At 41.2% G+C, this 22,008-nt stretch overlaps 1 protein-coding gene across 5 annotated transcripts in view; it reads left to right on the top strand.

Moving 5' to 3' along the window:
* Positions 1-22,008, top strand: part of TSPAN9 (tetraspanin 9) — a 267,323-nt gene that overhangs the window by 84,943 nt on the left and 160,372 nt on the right. For all 5 annotated transcript variants that reach the window (XM_075602263.1, XM_075602261.1, XM_075602259.1 and 2 more), the window contains one exon: positions 556-607. The gene's annotated coding sequence lies outside the window, so the exon portion shown is untranslated. The remainder of the gene's footprint in view (positions 1-555; positions 608-22,008) is intronic.

The raw sequence follows: 22,008 nt of genomic DNA, 5'->3' as shown, positions 1-22,008 counted from the left end.
GCAGTAGCTACAGGACTATAAATTGGTGGTACTATACCATGTTGACCAATTATAAAATCCACACCATACTGGAATATATTTTTCACCTGCTTGCTGTAGGTGTAGTATTTCCATATATTGACAGTGTTCTATGCACTGTGCTGGAAAAGCAAACAAGGAATCTGCAGTGTTCGGTTTATACACCGTGCACCAGGCTGCAGTCTAAACACAGATACCCTTATTGTAACCACGCCAAATAAAATGGTTGTCACGAGACACTAAAGTGTGATGCATTTTAATGTGTTGTGAAAACTGTTTTAATAGTTTACCCCGTGTTTATGGAAAATAATTACAAGCACTGTTATTCCCTTCTAAAAGTCATTTGGACAGATTGGTTTTAAACAACATGCGTGCTTTATTAATACATTTTTATGATTCATCAAGTGTTAACGATTTAAGTCAAATTTCCAGCTGGAAAATGAACAGCTTTAAATGTGACATTTTAGAGCACGTCTTTTAAATGTGATACATTCTACTGTGAGAATGACAATTGTCCCACTTTTTTTTCTTTTCTAGAACGGTTTGCATTTTCTGCAGTGACACCCCTACAACGCGGAAATAGTTACAGGTGAGCGTCATACACAGATGACTTCTAACACTTGCTGTCATGTCATGTACTGTGATATATATATATGTGTGTGTATGTGTGTGTATATATTTATTTATATGTATTTATATATGTATATATATATATATATATATATATATATACAGTGGTTGACAAATCACCAAAAAATCTACTCGCCACACAAAAAAATCTACTCGCCACCTAGTACCAAACGTGTGCTGCTTGGGCCAATATTTACTCACCCGGGGGTTAAATCCACTCGCCCGGGGCGAGCAAATGTATAGGTTTGTCGAACACTGTATATATATATATATATATATATATATATATATATATGTATACGTGTGTGTGTGTGTGTGTATATACCCACCATAACCTTAATAATGTGTGGTGTAGACCTACTCTTTGTCTCAAACAAGCAGAGCCTGTACAACCAACTTAACACTGAAGAGACCCACAAGGTCGAAACAGTCTGTCTGTGAGTGGGTTTACTGGCTTTGCATCTCATCCCAGGTCATGTTTAAAAGCTGTGTTTAAAGCAGCATGCATTGGCTTAAGGGTTGTTCATGTAATGTGAGCTTGAGACAAAAGGTGGCACTGTGTTCTCATTTGCATGTTATTCCCCAGAATCCCTTGCTGCAGTGGAAGTGCTGAGTGCTAGGTGATAATGATGAAAGGCGGGGTTGCATACCTAAGACATGCAAATGAGCATACAGTAATATTTCCATTTGCTATATATATATATATATATATATATATATATATATATATATATATATTTAGCATACTGTATATTGCCGGCATTTAACAGCGGTGAATTCTATTTACAATCGGTAACATATTAAACATCTGTGCTTTCCGTTTGACTACGACTATGCACATCTGTATTTTTATTTACAGTTATTACATTTACCCCAAAATTGGACTGAGAATGGGAACTTTTAGATTAATAATTCAGCATTGACATTTGTGAGCGTTTGATGTATCACCATAAGCCACATTTTAGACAGCTGTTGACTTTTAGTTTAAGTTGTCAAGCCAGTGCTAATAAATAATACTGTACCTAATGCTTAGCGGCTTATTCTTGATATGTCGGAAGCGAGAGAATTGCGGTCGAAGGCGGCCTGATCGGCTGCTTTGGTGGAAATAGAATAAACTTCTCAGTGTTCCACATTTTCAGTGTTACCGAATTGCAATCGATATATTACTTGGCATTTGTATTAAAGGAATTCAATATTTGCTGCTTGACACCTGTTTGTCAATCCATGCAATATTTGTTTGGTGTATGTAATTTTGTTAAACGTTAACCCCTTTACGCCCCCCCTCCCAGAACAGCTCAGGTTTGCTGCATTTCCCTGCTTCAGCACAGTTGGCTCAATTAGTCCCTGCTTCAGCACAGGTAGCTCAATCATAGCCTCTGATAGCTCAATCATAGCCTCTGGGATATCCGGAAAACCTGACCTGTTGAGGGGGGGGGGGGTGTCTTGAGGACTGGACGAATAGACACACAGTGGGAAAATCAAAGCAAAGTAATAAAATCACTTTGTTTAAAATCAGGGAGTAATGCTCGGTGTATACAAATATCAGCATGTACTGTACTATATTGTGTGTCTGCGCATATATATATATATACAAGGCTTGATAAATAACCCAAAAAGCTACACGTCCTCTGGCCCCGCCCCGATTTAAAAAAAAATGCAATAAATTCCTAATAAGAAATATTCTGCGTCTCTCTGCACCATTCTTTTCCCATTTTATTTTCCCAAAACAATCTGCCACATCTGTAGTGGCGCAAGTCTTCAATTCTGCATCTCGTCACTCTCCCCCCCCCCCCCCATCCCATCTCCTCCCTCTCCTCCCATCCTCTCTGCCCTCCCTCTCCCCCATCCTCTCTGCCCTCCCTCTCCCCCATCCTCTCTCTCCCCCTCTCCCTCCATCCTCTGTCCTCTCCCATCCTCTCTCCCCCTCAATCTCCCATCCTCTCTCTCACTCTCCCCCCTCAATCTCCTGTTCTCTCTCTCCTCTCCCCTCATTCTCCTCTCCCATCCCTTTCCCCTTACCAGCACACACAGACACAGATACACTTACCAACACAGACACACTCACACACTTACTGACACAGACACACACTTACCAACATAGACACACACACACACACACACACACACACACACACACACACACACAATTACCAACACTGAGACACACAAATACACTTACCTTTCCTCTGCCTCTGCCGCTGTGTTTGACCTGACATCATGATGTCACTTAGCATCCCGTTGTCATGGTATTTGACGCTGAGCGGCCATTTTGATGGGAGCTGGAGGGGGAGACACAGCACTTGCACAAGAATGCCGGGAGACGCTGCACCACACCGGTGCATCCGCTGCCGGTAAGTGACTCGCCAGCAATCCAAATGCACTCGCCATAGGCAAGTAGGCGAGTGCATTTGTCGAGCCCTGTGTGTGTGTGTATATATATATATATATATACAGTTGTGTAAAAAAGAAAGTACACCCTCTTTGAATTCCATGGTTTTACATATCAGGACATTTTACTTGTTCTTTTACATTTCTTGTAACAATCAGTCCATTGAGGAAGCGTACAGTATATAGATGAAATGTGATGAATAGTTTTATTAGTAGAGTTATTTTTCATATTAACTAAATGTACCTTTACCCTTTTTTTATTAAAGATAAAGTATATTTTTGAAGCGGCTACATTACAGGTCATACGAACACCTATTTATAGACCAGGATAAGGTGGCATTATAGTGTATAAAGGATTTTTTGAAGACCATGGTTTTATGTACTGTGGCAGAGGAATGGAAACATACAGTATATACCCAGATTGAATATGTGGAAGTGAAGATGAACTCTGCAAAAAGTCAAGTGAAGTAGTGACAGGATTAACATACGGCACGTACATAAGCAGGTGTGAAGTATACTAGGTGTCAGAGGTATGTGAGACGCAGAGGTGTGAAAAGGGGTTATTGGGCTGTTAAGATATGACCTCCTCAGAAGATGGGACGTAGTAAATTCATTATAGGTTGCCATAATGAGTCATGTACATTCGTTGTAGGGTGTGATACCATATAGGGAACCAACCCCAGAGTTCTTCATAGATGAAATTATAGCGTACACAGCTCTCAAAACCTCATAGATTATCAATATACAGTACAGGCATACCCCGCATTAACGTACGCAATGGGACCGGAGCATGTATGTAAAGCGAAAATGTACTTAAAGTGAAGCACTACCTTTTCCCACTTATCGATGCATGTACTGTACTGCAATCGTTATATACGTGCATAACTGATGTAAATAACGCATTTGTAACAGGCTCTATAGTCTCCCCGCTTGCGCACAGCTTTGGTACAGGTAGGGAGCCAGTATTGCTGTTCAGGACGTGATGACAGGCGCATGCGTGAGCTGCCGTTTGCCTATTGGGCGATATATACTTACTCGCGAGTGTACTTAAAGTGAGTGTACTTAAAATACAGGGGGTATGCCTGTATTATCTTCATTTAAGATATTTTTTTTCTTTTCCCAGAAGTCGAATATACTTTATTCATCATGTCCTTTCTTCCTGTGTGTTTTTAACACTTATTTTGTAGTAAGGATACGTCCTACAGAGAGTGTCCTATAAGGAAAACGTGCTGTCCCACAATTGTTTTTGCATTGGAGTCTCTTATGGGGATTCTCCGAGTTGAATTTTGTTATCCCAATGCACTTCATCTTGATGCATTTGTTCTTTAATAAAAGTATACCAACACTGCGGAAATTTAAAAGGGAAGGACTCTTGAGGTAGATCCTCAGGGCTCCGGTAATTTTGACCTAGTAATGTGACGGGCCCAAAATAAGGAATGGACGGGATTTTTCTTATTATTAACGGGGATCGTCAAAGCTAATGAGATGCAAAAATAACTTCCTTTCTTCAAAGTAGCAGCGCTATTAACTGTGATTTTCATGTCTAAGAGACACGTTCTCTATTTCACTGCACAGGCGAATTTGGTCAGACTTTAAGGTGCATTATTGAGGCAGCGTTATTAATGGATTTTCATATGTGTTACAAAAAGCGAATGCAAATCTTGTTATAATATTGAGAAATGTATAATTTTCACACTAAACCTTTTCACTTAATTATATGGTACTAGATGATCTACCCGGCGTTGCCTGGGATTTAATTTTCCCGCTCCCCTCCGCTCCGCACCCCCTGTCTCTTTCTCATCTCCCCCTGTCTCTTTTTCTTCTCCCCCCTCTCTCTCCGCTCCCCCTGTCTCTGTCTCCGCTCCCCCTGTCTTTGTCTCTGCTCCCCCCCTCTCTTTCTTCGCTCCCCCCCTCTCTTTCTCCGCTCCCCCCCTCTTTCTCCGCTCCCAGTCTCTTTCTCCTCTCCGCTCCCCATGTCTCTTTCTCCGCGCCCCTGTCTCTTTCTCCGCTCCCCCCTCTCTCTCTCTGTTCCACCCCTCTTTCTCTGCTCCCCCCTCTCTGTGTCTCTGTCCCCATTCCCCTCTGTGTCCCACTTCCCCTCTCTCCCCCACTCTCTCTTTTCTCGTGCGTTCCCCCCCCCCCCTCCTCCCCCTCCATGCGTTGGGGCTGGCAGGCAGGCAAGCAGGCTTAGCAGCTGGCCGAGGTAATCGTGATCTGCGTCGACCCTGACTTTCCGTGAGGTGGTAGGAGGGTGCAGTGGGGCGCAAGGGAGGGGGAGGGTAAGTGAGTGTGAATGTTGTAGGGTGTAAGGTGAAGGGAGCAGCAGCGGCGCCCCTGCGGTGAAGGGAGGTGGGAGGAGGGTGGTGCGACGGCTCCCGTGAGGAGGTGAGAGGATGTGGCTGCAGCGGCGGGCCTGAGGTGAGGGAGGGAAGGAGGCGGGAGAGGGTGGTGCGGCTACGGCGGCGCCCCTGAGGGGAAAGTGAGGATCTACCGGCGGGCCTGATGTGAGGCGGGGGTGAAGGAAGGCGGGAGGAGGGTGTTGCGACGGCTCCTGTGAGGAAGATGTAGTAGTATGAATTCGGGAGGACGTGGCTGCAGCGGTGGGCCTGAGGTGAGGGAGGGAAGGAGGCAGGAGAGAGTGGTGCGGCTGCGGCTGTTTGTGCTGTGACTGGGGGGGGTGAGTGTGGGGGGAGAGGTCAGGCGGTGAGGCCGGCGGCGCCAAGGAGTGTGGGTAGCGTTGAGTAGCAAAGTTGTTCTCCTAGAGGGGGTGGGGGGGCGTCCGTGGGCCAATCACACAGGGGGAAGAAATACACACAGGGCCAATCACACAGGGGGAAGAAATACACACACAAATATTATTTCAGTCTTATAGATATATATAGATATAATGTAATAATGACTGTATAAACGTATGGGTGTACCATAATGTATATCCATACACACTGTACAGCAATATTTATTAATATATAATTTTTATTCATATAAAATAAATGAAAGACATTCTTAATTAATTTTAATTGTGGTCTTAGAAAATCAAGAGTGAGTGCATTGAAGGGTAGCAAAGTATAAGGTAATTTAGTAAAAGTAAGTATACATGACTTACATGTAAAATTGAATCAAGCCATTTCACAGAGAAGTTCAGTGAGGGTTGGCTTCACTATCCGTAGATGTTCTGCAGTTAGGGGAGCTAGAACTCGGGTCCTCCCGTAGAGAGGCAAAGGACGTTGCACGGAGTTGACCGGCAAAGGGAAAGTTCTCGTTAGAGAGAGATCACAAAATAACGTGACACAGCAATCTTTCCGCAACACATATCCTACGAATCCGTACGTGATCAGGTGATCACCTGGTCAAAGCAATGTACAAGGATGCATATATTAAATGCAGTGTGCGCATAAGCACCAGCTGGTCAGAACGGGAGTGTGTGTCTCCACAGTGGCACCCGCTGATCCAAACCATTGGTGTCTGATCTCCAGACCAGATGGAGGGGAAAAATCCTCAGGGAAGGCAACAGACAAAGGTATACCCGGCTTCCAGAGGGGCCAAGCAAGTAATGTCCAACTGGAAGTAAGACGGTCCGCGTCTCTCTCCACCAGTATACTAACATCAGTGACACAACCCAACGCGTTTCCCCACGGAATCATGTAACTTCATACATTGTAGTACTTTGCTCTCTTTTTACTAAAATGAGTATACGGTTATACACAATGGAGTGTGCATATATGTGTGTGTGTGTGTGTGTGTGTGTGTGTGTGTGTTTTATATATATGTGTGTATATATATATATATATATATATATATATATATATATATATATATACAAATGTAAATACAACTGTATGCTCATCTGCATGTCTTAGGCAGGTCTGCAACCCCGCCTTTCACCATTATCACCCAGCACACAGCACTTCCACTGCAGCAAGGGATTCTGGGAAATGACATGCAAATGAGCACACAGTGCATTTTTAACATGGTTCCCTATAGGCTTAAGCTTGCTGCATGGTTACAGCTTTGAGCACAGCCAGGGTTAAGGTGCATAGCCAGAAAACCCACCCACAGACAGCTGTTTTGACCTTAATGGGTCTCATTAGTGTGGGGTTGGTTAACTGGGTATGCACAGAAGCTAAAGGATGGGGTTTACCATACAGAGTTAAGTTATGGTGAGTAAAAAAAGTGACAAAAACCCTCCAAAGCAAAGCAAATATGCAAATGTAAACACAACTGTATGCTCATCTGCATGTCTTAGGCAGGTCTGCAACCCCGCCTTTCACCATTATCACCCAGCACACAGCACTTCCACTGCAGCAAGGGATTCTGGGAAATTACATGCAAATGACCACACAGTGCCACTTTTTGCTTCAAAAACCATTTTTAACATGGTTCCCTATATATACCGTATGTATGTATGTATGTATATAATGTGTATTTGTGTGTCCTTTGAATATATGTTTGCTTGTTGAATTTTGGTGCAGAACAATATATTTGTTACTTATTACTTTCAATTGGATTGTTTACCAACAACTAGAACAGTCTACCGGAGACTCTCACTACCACCACCAGTCTAAGTTCTTTCAAAACTAAAGCTATCTCACATTTTAATCTGGTCTCCAACTGTTATATACGCCTATAATATATATTGTCTTTAATTGTGCATGCAATGTCTTGTATATAATGTATAACCCTGTTCTTTTAATGTAACCATGTATTTGTCATCATAAGTCTGTGCCCAGGACATACTTGAAAACGAGAGGTAACTCTCAATGTATTACTTCCTGGTAAAACATTTGATAAATAAATAAGTAAAGCACTGGGCTCAAAATAAGTTATTATTGTGTAGTTTATTTCAGTGTAATATTTGACATCAGAATACATTTAGTGACAAATATAGCACTGCAAATTCTGCATTCCTACTCGGGAAGCCATCCACCAGATATTAAATATAAACATAGTGATAAATACTAAGCATAAGTTATGAGAGAAGATTGTGTTATGCGGTATTGAAATATATGCCGTGTAACATATCTGTTTCACACTAGAGTTTTTCCGAAGCAGGGTTAGTATACATTGCAGTGTGTATGGTAAAAGTATAGTGGTACACTTAAGCCAATTAATCCTTGCCCGAAAGAGTTTACAATCTAGGCTTTGGTACCCAAGGCAACGAGAGTAACCAAGTTACCCAAGATCACGTGTATCTGATGCTAAATTCCTCTTGTTTTGATTTTGACAAAGTGAGCTTATGCCATAAAGTGCCCTTTAGTGCCAGAAGACAGCTTACAGCACATTAATTTGAGTTGGCTATGAGGTGTGTCCCGTGGTGGAATGTGCACTATAGTATAGCACCGTTTTGTAAATATGGCCCTTGCGTTCCTTTTTTCTGATAAACCCCTAAATGATTACCTGCCCTCTCATCTGGACTCAATTCATTTTGTTTAACGTACTGTAGAATGTAGCTAATGCAAGCACCATTAATGGCACCAGCCATTTATTCTATTATGACATGATAGGTAGAATTGAAATCATGATGGGGACAGATTTATTACTTGAACACATAATGGGGCAACGTAACAGAATTAATGCTTTTTTTTTTTTATGGTAGGATTTTCAAACCACGCCTTTAGTTTACCAAACCATAAAAGTGCAAAGAAATGTACCACTTATATTTACAATATAGGCTTTTTGTTATGTAACCATTGGAAGAGGGCTTTGCCATGGCAAATTATTGAATGTAGATATTTTAGCATGGCGGTCCCTCATCTGCATGTCATAAGACAACACATAGGCCAGACCCTCATAGTCTTTATTCCTTGAAACGACCTAGTTGAGATGCTTGGCCAAATTGCTGGTTTCAGCTTCCTTATTCTGTCTTATTACAATCCAACCACAAAATAACAGAATTTAAGCTCAAGGAGTTAAAGTAACCAATTGAGGTAAGTAACAATTGATAATATGGTATGATCACGGAGCCTAGGAAATGTGGTTGGGACGGTAACTCTTGCCGTTAATTCATGTAAAGAATTCCATAGGGAGCAGGAGGAGACATATACGGGACTAATTTGTAAACATATACTGAAACCCGGTGTCTCCGGTTCAACCGGTGTGGAGTAGCCTCTACTCATGATTGATCACCGTCCTGCAGCTTGTGAAGACTGGCGCTGTCTGTGCGAACGCCGCTTGACAGCATGGATCCTCCAGTTTACACCCGATGGGGTCCCTTCGATCAGGTAGATAAGTAGAACAACAATAGATCAAGGTAATCGCTGCTCCATACAAAAAAATTGGGAAAACGCACCTGCAAAAACTGTTTAAAAACAATTTATTCAGACTGCATAAAAACCATGAACAAACAGTTAAACACTCCTCCCACGCGTTTCACGCCCCTTAATGGCGCTTTTTTTCTCCATGAAAAAGGTTGAAATTAGTAGGTACTCTGGAGCTGAACCGTGTTACACCGGTGTGTCTGCCCCCCAAAAATGGCAATTGAAACATAATTACTGTTAAAATGTTGCACGGGTCAGTAGGAAGCCGCAGCATCATCTATTGTGGATTCCTATTGGACAGACATTTAAATCCCCTGGTGAAACCAGGAAGTAATGCCAGTGTCTCAAGAATCAGATGGTCTCCGGAGCTGAAAATAGCACGATTCAGCTCTGTGAGATCCCCAATTCCAATCCTGTTAAAAGGGAATATATATCAATTATCAGTGGGATTGCTGCTTTAGTATGAAAGTTCCCACAATACTTATTATGGGATTTTTCTGTAAGCAACAGCTTTGAATGCCCTATGGAGGCCATATGGCAAGTAATAGACTCTACAGATTTGCATGGTGATTTACTATATAATGGTGTTAGAAAAAATTATTAGATTAACACACAAGTATTCGGTACTTTCTCTGATCACACAAATACATTAAAGTACAAAGGCGTAGAAACAGTCTTGGATAACTGAGAGCTGATACTGGGGGAAAAGGTTTCCATCTGTAATAGATACGGTCAGTGCCTTTGATATAGCACTTAATTGAGAAATATTCAGAATACTAGTGCGAAACCCAGACTTCGGAAAATGTTATTCATATGTTTGATGCAGATGTTGAGAGCATTGTTCGGAATATAGATACAGCTGACCTACGACTCAAATTGTCTCTGACAAACCATATTGTGAAGCTCTTTAGTGGTTTGAGCTTTAGACATACTTGTCAGGCTTTGGCAAAAGACTTCACTGATATTCTCTCATACGTTTCTAAGCTTGCAACTATTATTTACACGGTTTACCCTGATTTGAACACCTAGAATACTTTAAAGGATCAATCCCTGTAGTTTGACCCTCCCTCCCCCTTACAGGTTGGGGACCAAGAGGTCCCCATATTATCTTTAGCTCCTGGGACCACTCAGTTCCAGAGATGGCTGCTTTTATTATTTTGTGTTTATGAAAAGGAGGCATTGACAACAGTGTAGCAGTCAAAATCGACACCCTACTGTAGTCTAAATACTGTACCTACTGCAGGAGTGGCCAACTCCAGTCCTCAAGGGCCACCCACAATTCAGGTTTGAAGGATATTCCTGCTTCAGCACAGGTGGCTCAATCAGTGGCTCCGTTTTGGACTGAGCCATTAATTCAGCCACCTGTGCTGAAGCAGGGATATCCTTGAGATTTGACTTGCTGGTGGCCCTTGAGGACTGGAGTAGGCCACTCTTGACCTACTGTAACTTTCTTTTAAAAGGAGCAGTAACACATCTATATTTATTTTTAGTGTGTAGACGTAGTATTTTCTTTACGAGGTGCCTTTTGGTGTCTTACCCATGACATTGTAGACAAAGAATACAGGTGAGAATGCTGGAACGTTCCTGTTGGTAAGGCGCTTTGCAATTGAGGTGCCAGGTTTAAAAATTGGAGGTTCCCAAAGCAAAAACCCAAGTTTTTTTACATTCATTTTGAAAACCCCTTAACGTGTCATCATGAGATTTCAATCCATTCTTAGCATTTCATTTTAAATCCCAACATATCTTCATCTTGTTTAATCTGCTTGTCTGTTAGACTCGCAGACAAATTGGTTATATCTGTCTGTTTCATTTAATGCAAATGAGCTTTTCAGTTAACTTTTTCCTTCTTTTACATGATAATATATTCTCTCTGTTGGTTAACTGTTCACAGTAATGTCTATTTTCAGTAATTGAACATGACTGCCTATTTTGCGATGCATTGGCTAACACATAGAACCTGTGTTTTTTCACCTGTATGTTAATTTCTATGCTTCCAAGATGCCTAATTGAGCATTGCTAAGTGGAGCATACAGTGAACTATGGTAAGTGATTTTGGTGTACAGTATTTTGGAGTGCCAGACAACTAGACAATTAGTTCTGAGAGTCACTGGATCAGATATTTGCTGTATTCGGAGAAGGGGTGTGCTTGGTACAGCAGCGACCTTTAACACGGTGGTCTTGAAATAGGGTGGATTGAGTTGCCCGCATTCCCTTCGTGGTCATAGACAAAGGGTTAGTCTTGACTAGGCACTAGTGATTGTGGCAAGGGCATTTATATACAAGCATGAGGTTTTCCACTTTGGTCTGATTCCACCGGTTTACAGTTGAAGGGGTGAGTTTAATTCGAAAGTCTTATTTGTTTGTAAATGACAAGTGACTGGATTGTCAAGTAGCAGATGTACTTGTGATAGCTGGGGTGCATCAGGAGTGATTACATACATTAGATGCATGTGCATGGTAAACAAAATAAACAAAATAAACACTCGGAGTAAGAATTGCAATTTTCTGCATGTAGATAAGAATAGGTTGTGCATGTTATGGATGCAGGAACAAAGGAGTTGAGGGGTTATTTCCGTTTTACCCGATTTCCCCCCATTTCAAATAAAAAACATTACAAATGAAAAATACCTTGTTTAAAGTCAGTTCTATGAATGATATTATATTCACAAGAAAGCCAGCACAAACCTATAGCTGCTTATAGAATCAGCTAAGGTGCTTTAAGGATTAAAGTGTTTCAGGAATATATTCAACTAGCTTTTGTACCCGGGGAATGTAATATTGAATTCATGTCCCCCCTCCTTCCCCCACCCCCGCTGCCGGAACATCTCCCCTGGCCCTCTCCCCCCCCCCCCCTGCTGCTGGATGTAATACGGGGTGAGATTTGTCTCTGTTTGTGTGTCTCTGTCTGTGTGTGTGTCTCCTCCGCTGCTGGAACATGTCCCGCCCTCCCTCCCCCCCTCGCTGCCGGCACATCTCCCCACCGCCCACCTCCGTTGGTACATCTCCCCTCGCTGGCGGCACATTTTCCGGGCCCCCTCCCCCCGTTGGTACATCTTCCACAGCTGCCGGCACATGTCCCCAACCCCCCCCCCCCAGCCCCGCTGGTACATCTCCCCCCGCGAGCTGGCACATCTCGCCCCGCTAGCTGGCATATCTCCCCCCCTTCCCCCCCACTGGAACATCTCCCCCGCACATCTCACATCACCCACAGAGACACAAAGCCCCGATCCAGGCAAGGACATGCCCCCTCCCTTAGTAGCCACACCCCCACCCCGGCTACTGCTCTAACAGATTTGCTGGACATAGAATGTCCATCATTTGGGAGGTGAGTCACATTGGAAGCTCAAAATAGTTGTGTTGACCTACAAATCCGCAGCAGAATGTCCAGTGAAAGTTTTGTTGTGCTACGTGGTGCCATTTCTGAGATTTCGATGCTTCGGACATACAGACAAACGGAAAACGGAATCCAACTTAGAATTATAGTATAGATGTGGGAAATGATCTGTATCATGACAAATCACCGATTCAACAAGTTGTCAGTAATGTGTAATTCTTTCATAGTACTGTTATCTAGCAGCACTTTGTAAGGTAGATTGTGATTTTCTGTTATTTTAGTTAAATTCGAATTCAAGTTTTGCAATGAAAGAATTCTGTCATTATCTTTTGAGTTTCTATTCTATTTTTGTGAAGCAAGTGTCCTTCAAATCATGTGTCAGATGCATGCCGCATTCTTCACTTTTGCAACAGATGCTTAATTGATGCCCATGTGTAAACCATCTCTCTGTGGAAGCAGAGGCTACATTACCATATAGGATTTACTGAGTCTGCATGTCTGAGGTATTTCCTGACCAAGTTCTGTGCGTTTTTCCCATGGCAGTAAGTAATCAGGACTACATGTTCTAATCTAAATTGCAGTATGCTGATTCAGGCATCTGTGAAGTGAGCAGGGAGTTGATAAATAGTGAAATGCAGTGACAATACACTTTCTCTGACATGCTTTAAGGCCTAGTGGAAATCTTATTGGTACTGGTGATTTGACTAATACTACATAAATAGCTACTAAATTTTGATTGTGTGTACCATTTCCACACTGAACGCAAACAAGAGTCTGTAAATATATATATATATATATATATATATATATATATATATATATATATATATATATATATATATATATATATAAACCATACGATACCGTTTGAAGCACGAGATCAGGAGACAGCACTCTGGTAAGTTTGATCACAAGTTTTTGTATTGAAAAAGACACATAAACCGACGTTTCGGTCCCCCAGTGGGACCTTTCTCAAGGTGGTGCTTAGAAACATCGGTTTATGTGGCTTTTTCAATACAAAAACTCGTGATCAAACTTACCAGAGTGCTGTCTCCTGATCTCGTGCTTCAAACGGTATCGCATGGTTTATTATTACTTTATGGGACAAGCACCCAATTTTTTCTACTTGCAAGTGGAGTGCCGGCTGCTTCTGTGGATTCTACATATATATATATATACACAGTGACATATATATACACATACAACACACACGAGTAGAAGTTCAAATATAATGAAAATTCCACTTGGAAAACTTGTGGTCTAAACATAGTTGGGCCCTATTCTGTACATGAATGCCCCCCCCGATTTAATATGCTGCAAAGCTGTCTTTCCCATAGTGGTGAAGAGATCAGCTCCACTCTAATGAATGGGATGGAAATCTTATCCGGAGCTGTGAAGGAGCTTAAGAAGTGGAACCAACATGTCCATCTATACCCCCATTCTCATTACTGTCCGTCTCCACTGACCCCCGTTGGACAATGTATTTCTCCCTTTCACCCTTCCATTTCTTTTTCTTCCACTTTGGATTTTTTTCCTATTTTCTCTCTTTCTTCCTCACATTCCCTCTATCTTTTTTCCCCCTCTGCCTCCGTTTTCCTCGTTCTTCCTTCCTTCTGCCCACTATGCTGCCCGGCTTCTAATACCGAACCTACACATTTGACTAAATAATGTTCAAAAACCCTCAAGCTACTGGATGTTATATTTGTCTTATAGACCACACAAAAATACATTTTGCCCACTCTTCCAGAAACAGTTAGTGGCAAATTGAACTCCAATATCGTAATTTTGTGCCAAGACATGCCCTTCATTAGAACGTCTAGTTGCGTGCTTTATTGCTCCAGTAAGGAAGATACACACCGTAAGTCATCTTTATTGTGCAGTACTGTCTTTAGTTTACAGTACCTTTGCAGTGAATAGCTGGTTATTCATTTTATTGCCAGGGCTTTCTGAGCTTGTGGCTGTTACAGACGGCCCTGCTTCTGTAGAAAGGCTTCGTTTTGTTACTATGAGGTTTCAGCCTGCACATATTGTTATGGATTGGGTCAGATTCCTATTAATACACCTTCCTGTTCTACTGTCTCTTGCTCAGGTTTAAAATGACCCGACACAAAATAGTTCAAAGAAAAGGCAACGATCGTGCATGTTTTCACATTTCAGCCAGTTAAAGTTTCACTTGCTGGAACCACACACAACAATGTTAAGGGGGGATTCACAAAGCCCTGATTAGGGTATCGGAGCTCTACCAGTGTTAACCTCTATTCGAATCAATGACAATGCTGGCTCGAGCTCCAATACCTCCTGCTTAAATTCTGGCCACTAAGATTTACAATTTATGCCAGAGAAGGGTATAGCTATATAGGACATCTTATTTTCCCCATAACCAAAGTTTGCCAGGAAAAAAGGACTGCAGCAAATCCTTGCCACAGGAAACATTGACTGTAACTGTGGCTGTTTCGCCCACGGGGCCCTGACAAATTGATTATTGTTATTTTTTTGCCGTTTTGAAAAATAAGATGGACTAAATGATACAGTTTTAGCAGGCTTCATTGGTCTCTCAAGTGGGATATGTTTGGATGTGCAGTACAGTATTGTGATAAATGGTGTCCTCTCAATGTGGACATTAAATTCTATGGAAACTCTGATATACTGGAATAACTTTGGTTATCTGGGACAACAATGTTGCACTCCATCTGTACCATACATATTGGCACAAATCAATCCATTGTCAATATGTAATTCTAGAACGAGACAAAGGGAGAATATTTTTTAACAGATAATCAATGATCACCTGGAACTTATACTAATCTCGAGCCAGGATCTCCCATGTTACAGGCCCAGGGCCTGTAAGTATGTCTATATTCCAAACTAGTTTACATTTATTTGCTGAAAAATATAAAAAATCAGACACGCCAACAGAAATCTTGGGGCCAAGTATGGGCCTGGGGGGAGGCAGGGTAAGTATAAGCCTGGGGGGTGGGTATGGGCCTCTGGGGGGGGGAAATGGAAGAATACCGTATGATCCCAAAAACGGAAGTGAGGGTTCTATAAACAATTCATGTAATAGTCCATAAGTAAACAAGCACAGTCAGGCTGATATCAGTAATGATTCCCCCGACCTCTAATTGTGGACATGCAGGATGTGGGGGGGGGGGGGGTGGTGATGAATGTGGTGGAACGAGGTAAAGGAAATATCGGACGCCAACCATAGGAAAGCACCCGACATGGTCCAACCCACAGAAGCCGCAACCCCCGCTGAACCTGATGTTACACTGAAACCGGGAACCATGGGCACTGCGTGGGTACTCACTTAGAAGATGCCATCAGGGAAGTAGCAGCCGTGGATCCGGCTGTAGAAGTAGTGTGCTCCAGCCAAGATAAGTGGAAATAGAAAAAATTCTGAGGGCGGTGCACTGCTAGCCAAAAAGTGACCCAAACGCAATTAATGAACATTGCAATATTTAATCTTCAAAAGCGGGTATACACATTGCAAAAGCGCACTCTGACGCATTTTGTTCCGATGGGAAATTTTGTCACGTTCCCATTGGAATGAAATGCGTCGGGTGCGGTTTTGCAATGTGTATTCCGCTATTGATGATTAAATATTGCATTTTTTATTCACTTTTTGGCTACCGGTGCACCGCCTCACAGCATTTTTTCTATTTGGGGGGGATAAGTATGAACCTGGGGGGGGGGGAGAAAGATACATATGGAGGGGGATAGGTATGGGCCACATTAGGCGGGTGTCAAGTGTGCCTATCTGCAGCCTCGGAGGGTAAAGTGGGCCTGCTAGAGGCCCGTGGATGTGCCTGCCAGTGGAAGGGAGGCCCGTGAATCTGGCACTACATACTAGCCCCTTGACTCACCGGGCCTGGGACCGCAGTCCCGGCTGTTCCCCTCTGTCGGTGGCCCTAATCAACAGTGATATATTTGTTTATGCCATTGCAGTGTTTTTCCGCTTGAGTATTTAATTTAAGTAACTATTTAAATCATTTACCTAAGTAATAACAGTTACACTGGTATGACATTCACACCTACTATACAAAGCTTGTAACATTAAATGTTCAAGGACATTGAAGCACAACTGTTATGTGTCCTCTAGAAACATACAATGGAATAAGGAGAAACAAGTACACATAAAGTGAACCAACTAGGTGCTCAAGAGGTATACATCAGTTGCTGAGAAATGGCCAATTTCAATATGTATATTGTAGGTCTTTGGCAAAGCTTACCAGGTGATTGCAGTCTCTCACAACAAATTGGCTCCCCAGGAGCACTATGATAGTTATATGGAGGGACTCACCCAGATGTAGCCATCGGTGCCGTGCCTGTGACAGTCTTCTTGATGTGTAGCACCGCCAACCCTCGAACGACTCGTCCGTCGTGAGGGTGGTCTGTGACCGGCGGTGAAGTGATATGCGGCCAATCCAGCAACCCAGCGTGCGACCGGAAACAGTGGATGAACAGGAACACCTCGTGGAGGAGAAGGACGCGATGCACCGCCGTGCAAATAGAACGAAGGCTGGTCAGGTGACTCAAAAAAACTTTATTGCAACATGTGTAGAGCTAACAGATCCTTTGACGCGTTTCAGCCGATTGGCCTTTGTCAAAAAGTGACATGCTGCTCGCAGAACAGACTGGATATAGTGAGTCTACTCTCTAACACCTGTAACGTGCTCATCACCAAAGTGAGAGACAGGTGTAGGGATTGACGCAGATATATCCATAATTAGATTAAAAATGATTACAAATGTGTACAAACACAGCAACCAGAACTATGCCCTGGAAAGACTATATATACAATGTAAAATACATATACAAATGTGACTTCATAAGTATATACAAGGTCAGTGACTGGTGGCAAACTAAAAACTAAAATAAATTAAATAAACATAGATACACTGGTATACAAAGAAAGCATGTATATATAAGGTTATTAAATTGCAAAAACCGAGTGATGAATAATAGACACAATGGCGAGCAAACAGAATAGTTCATCCTGTGTTAAATCTTAATGAACAATAAACAATTAACAATTAAAAAGAATGAATACATACATGATCAAAGAGTATATAGAAATTAATGATAGTAGTGATGAAATGAACATACAATGTAAATCTCAAGAGACAGGGGGTGCCCAGCGCTGCATCCAGTTGACAAAACATATAGAGTAAAATACTTCAATAATATAATAAAATATTTGGTTATTTAGTTAACCCTTTGGCCAAAGGCGTCATAAGCCTGCATACCAACGTCAAGGTATAACCAAAATAATGCAGGTCCTACACTACACTGTGGAAGGTCATTTCACTTGCTGCAGGAACAAGACCCAATATGGTTCTTCCCCTCTCACAGAGGTAAAAGGAAGGGTTCACAGTGTAGTGTAGGACCTGCATTATTTTGGTTATACCTTGACGTTGGTATGCAGGCTTATGACGCCTTTGGCCAAAGGGTTAACTAAATAACCAAATATTTTATTATATTATTGAAGTATTTTACTCTATATGTTTTGTCAACTGGATGCAGCGCTGGGCACCCCCTGTCTCTTGTTATATACAATTGCCACGCTCAGTAGCTCTCTGGCTGACATAAATATATATTCACTTTGTGGTGGGTGTGGGAGTTTGAGCTTGCTGGGAATCTGTGTTATACAATGTAAATCTACCTGTATTCAAATGAAATTGCGGTTAGAGGAGGGAGAGGGTGGGGGAGAGAGAGAGGGGGGGGTGGTGTGTGGTAAGGTGGGGGGGAGGAAGGGATTGGAGGGGAAGGGAAGGAAGGGGGGAAGGAAGGGGGGGAGGGGGTGAAAATCATAAAATCCATCATGAAGAAAATGTTCTAACTCCCAATCTGTATTTAGACCATGGGGTTGTAGAGTGTTGAGACAAAAGATCCATTCCATTTCTATTTTATTTAGGCGATTAAGCCTGTCTCCACCCCTCATGTCTACCGGGATGTGGTCAATACCATAATATCTGAAAATTTTCAATCCACCCTGAGGGCACCTGGAAAAATGATCAGACACCGGGTGTGTGGTATCATTTTTCCTGATCAATCTAATGTGTTCTGAAATTCTAACATACAGGGGCCTAATAGTCCTACCGACATATTTCAAGTGACATCCACAAGTAATGACATAAACCACATAGCTGGAGTGGTAACTGATGAAGGTCTTAATCCTGTATCTAGTCTTGGGGTATGTAGTAAGTACTCTTTTAATAGGTAATGCGAGTTGGCATGATCTACAGAAACCACATTTAAAGAATCCCTTCGGTATATTGGAAACGGTAGATTTTTGTGATTGGAAAATGCTCTTGGAAATATATGTAGCTAAAGTATTTGCTTATATGAATGCAAATTTATGTCCATCTTTAGTAATATCATCCAAGTCCGAGTCCAATTTTAAAATATTCCAATGTTTAGAGATGATACTGCGTATCTGTGAAGCATGTCTACTGTGTTTTGTTATAAATAAAGGAGTATCCCCAAATGTATTTGTTTTACACTTATTCTGTTTTTTATGTTGAACTAAAGTAGTCCAATCTACGACCTCTGCATGTAAGTAAGCTTGATGTATATCATGTTCTGAGTAGCCCCTGGCCATGAATTTTTTGGTAAGTGTTTCAGAATGTTCATGAAAAGTCTCCTGTTTGGAGCATAAACGTTTATATCTTAGGAATTGGCCTTTTGGGATCCCGTGAATTAAAGATCTTTGATGACAACTTTTTGCGTGAAGGTAAGAGTTTTTGGAGTGAGGTTTTGAAAAGATATCTGTATTAATGCCAGTATGGGAGTCACCATGGAGTGTCACGTCCAAATAATTAATCGTGCTCTTATCTGTCAAATATGTAAATTTTAAATTAAGGTCATTAGTATTTAAAATGTGAATAAAAGAGTGTAAACTATCTAAATCACCATTCCAAATAAAAAGCAAATCGTCAATAAATCTTTTGTAGAAAACAATATTGGAACGAAAAATATTAGTACTACCAAAAATGTGAACAGATTCCCACAAGCCGATAAAAAGATTAGCGTATGAGGGTGCAAATGAGGTCACTGACCATGTATGTACTTATGAAGTCACATGAGTATATGTATTTTACATTGTATATGTAGTCTTTCCAGGGCATAGTTCTGGTTGCTGTGTTTATACACATTTTTAATCATTTTTAATCTTATTATGGATATATCTGCGTCAATCCCTACACCTGTCTCTCACTTTGGTGATGAGCACGTTACAGGTGTTAGAGATTAGACTCACTATATCCAGTCTGTTCTGCGAGCAGCATGTCACTTTTTGACAAAGGCCAATCGGCTGAAACGCGTCAAAGGATCTGTTAGCTCTACACTTGTTGCAATAAAGTTTTTTTGAGTCACCTGACCAGCCTTCGTTCTATTTGCACGGCGGTGCATCGCATCCTTCTCCTCCACGAGGTGTTCCTGTTCATACAATGGAATAAAAATGTGGGAGAAGTGGGGGTGGAAATATATTTAGTATCAATGTATTTATTTAATTTAGCTTTTTATTTACTGAAAGTTTTAGTAGACATTGCTCTACTAAATTATCTATTGTCCTGGTGAACAACTTGTTGCAGGCTGTGATACTTATGCGTCATCAAGAGTGCTACATACTGTAGATGAGAATGTTGTGTACAGAACTTCTCAAACCTTGCAGGCTTTTTATGTATACTGATAAATAGAGATTTTAAGAGCTCTGTAACCACTATTTGTATTTATGAAGAACTCACTTGTCGGTCCATTAAGATAAATGTATTAAATATTTACTGTATGACAGAAAACAAAGCCCTCTTTATTTTGTGTATTTTTGCTTAAACATCCATTTTTAAAATCAGATGTAATATTAAACATATGCTCAAACCACTGACCACAGACTTGCCATTTAAATTGGATTACCCATGACTTGTGTCATAGTGTAATGACGTTGTTAAAATGAATGAAATAACTTGCCATCATGGTGACAAGCAAAACATTCCATGGCGGAAGGCCAATCTCTCTCCACCCAGAGTTTGACATCTTGTGGTTTCATAGCTTCTTGCCATTCGTGAGGCCACATGGAACCGTTGACTCACTGCAAACAACATTGTTGTTATTCATAGGACAAAATTGCAAAGATTATCTCTGTGTTCAGTTTGCGCCTTCAAACTGCTGTTAACAAATTATCAGTGGAATTAATCATGCACGAATGCACATATACCAAAGCAGTTATGTATATTTATAATAGTTTTCCTTTTAAAGTAGCTTTATTTTATTTTAAGTGCCGAGCTTAAACATTTTTGGCTAACGATCTTGCATATATTATGGCGATTTATAGTACAGTATATTAAGTTTATTTTAGTAGTCGGTTAACATCTCATAAATTAACTCAATTTCCAGCCTATATCATTGCAGGAAGAATTCACTGACCCTGTTGAAACTTTATAGCAACTCTTGGTATGGTTTTCTTTCTCCAATGTTTTACAAAGTACAGTATCTGTGTAATGGATTGTTGCACAACAAAAGAGTTTCCAGCGGCAAAACTGGGAGCAGAATATACCACCAGATTACCGTGAACCATCACATTAAAAGCAAAGGGATTTTTGTTCTGTTATTAATTTTTTGCCCCGGTATTTGCTAATTTTGCTGATAAATAAGAGTCTGTTTTCTTTCAGTAAAACGTATAGTGTGCAACGATACTACAGTACAGATTTACAAATAGAATACTAGGAAATAGTTGGGTACGGGAAACAGTAGGACAATACTATAATATAGTATTTTAAAATAGTATAACATTAAATAATACATGATAATATGAAATAGAATACATTAAAATAAAAGGGCAGACAGACCCTTTTTAATGATGTTGGTGGATTCATTTATGTTATACAACAATAATTAGGGAGGAGCGGCTCAGTTAGTAAAGACACTGACTGACACTGAGTGTGGGGCACAGGAACCTGGTTCAATTCCTGGAGTTGGTTCCTTGTGACCTTGGGCAAGTCATTTTATTTCCCTGTGCCCCAGGCACCAAAACAAAATCATAGATTGTAAGCTCCACGGTGCAGGGACTGTGTCTGCAATATGTCTCTGTAAAGAGCTACGTAAAAACTAGCATAGAATATGCTGTTATAATTAGGTTTTTGCTCATTTTGAGTCCTATACCTGATCAAAACCTGAAGAATCCCTGCTCCTCTGTACAATTGTTTCATGGCTAATGCTTTCCACCCATCTCCGTATTAAATGTCAGTTTGCTGTTCATTATTAAATTATTCAAGTTTGACAGGATATTGTTTATCCTGAAACACGATTTACCATTCCGGCTTTATTTATTGAATCCATGCACAATTTCTCATGGCAAAGCAAAAGTGTTCAAATCAAATACTGGTTTAT

This window comes from Ascaphus truei, chromosome 5 (assembly GCF_040206685.1).
Source record: "Ascaphus truei isolate aAscTru1 chromosome 5, aAscTru1.hap1, whole genome shotgun sequence".
Taxonomy (NCBI): domain Eukaryota; kingdom Metazoa; phylum Chordata; class Amphibia; order Anura; family Ascaphidae; genus Ascaphus; species Ascaphus truei.
Note: the sequence above shows the minus strand (reverse complement) of the source record. Positions and strands in the feature narration are given on the sequence as shown.